This window comes from Schistocerca nitens, chromosome 8 (genome assembly GCF_023898315.1).
Source record: "Schistocerca nitens isolate TAMUIC-IGC-003100 chromosome 8, iqSchNite1.1, whole genome shotgun sequence".
NCBI classification, from domain to species: domain Eukaryota; kingdom Metazoa; phylum Arthropoda; class Insecta; order Orthoptera; family Acrididae; genus Schistocerca; species Schistocerca nitens.
In genome coordinates, this window is record NC_064621.1 from 145,507,832 (window position 1) to 145,508,814 (window position 983).

General features: G+C 51.4%; 1 pseudogene; it reads right to left on the reverse strand.

Moving 5' to 3' along the window:
- Positions 1-593: 593 nt before the first annotated feature.
- Positions 594-710, reverse strand: LOC126200096 (5S ribosomal RNA; annotated as a pseudogene).
- Between the last annotated feature and the right edge of the window lie 273 nt (positions 711-983).

Genomic DNA, 983 nt, shown 5'->3' on the forward strand with positions numbered 1-983 from the left:
TTAACTAGTTCTAAGTTCTAGGCGACTAATGACCTCAGAAGTTAAGTCGCATAGTGCTCAGAGTCATTTGAACCATTTGAACGAACCACGAGTTGAGACACATACTTCTCCATAAATGATCGGCTAGCCATAACGTCGTCCAGTAAGACGACCAACTGACGATCAACCAAGACCGTCCCTATTGAAACCATGTATGCCGGCAACGATCGGGCGAGTCACGGCTATCCGAACCTTACTGCCGCTCCAATCCAACCGACTCCTGCCGCGTCCCAACAGTCCGACTGCCAGGTGCGAACTCGACTGCTGGCGCGTTGCAACTCACTGTCAGATATGAACTAACTCCCAACACACGACAACCGGGAAGTAATACAAGTCAGTATATATAATACACACACTCCCTCTTCAGGCCACAAGTGGCCCATCGGGACCATCCGACCGCCGTGTCATCCTCAGTTGAGGATGCGGATGGGAGGAGTGTGTGGTCATCACACCGCTCTCCCGGTCGTTATGATGGTTTTCTTTGACCGGAGCCGCTACTATTCGGTCGAGTAGCTCCTCAATTGGCATCACGAGGCTGAGTGCACCCCGAAAAATGGCAACAGCGCATGGCTGCTGGATGGTCACCCATCCAAGTGCCGGCCACGCCCGACAGTGCTCAACTTCGGTGATCTCAGGGGAACCGGTGTATCCACTGCGGCAAGGCCGTTGCCATATATAATACGCCAGGGCTTATATTGATAAGCGCCGCTGCTGCCTCTCACGGGCAGGCTAGGCGGCAACTCAATGACACCAGTAATTGAAATTAACATAACGAGGTGGTAGTACAGTAAAAACAGGATGTCAAATGAGATATGTCACGAACACGAGCCACGCACGGCTCAGCTACTAAGTAGCTCAACACGGTACATGATTAAACAGGTTCCATGCTTTGAATTACCAGCGTTACTGGTTTCGCTCTGGTTACACTTACAGCTAGTAGCACC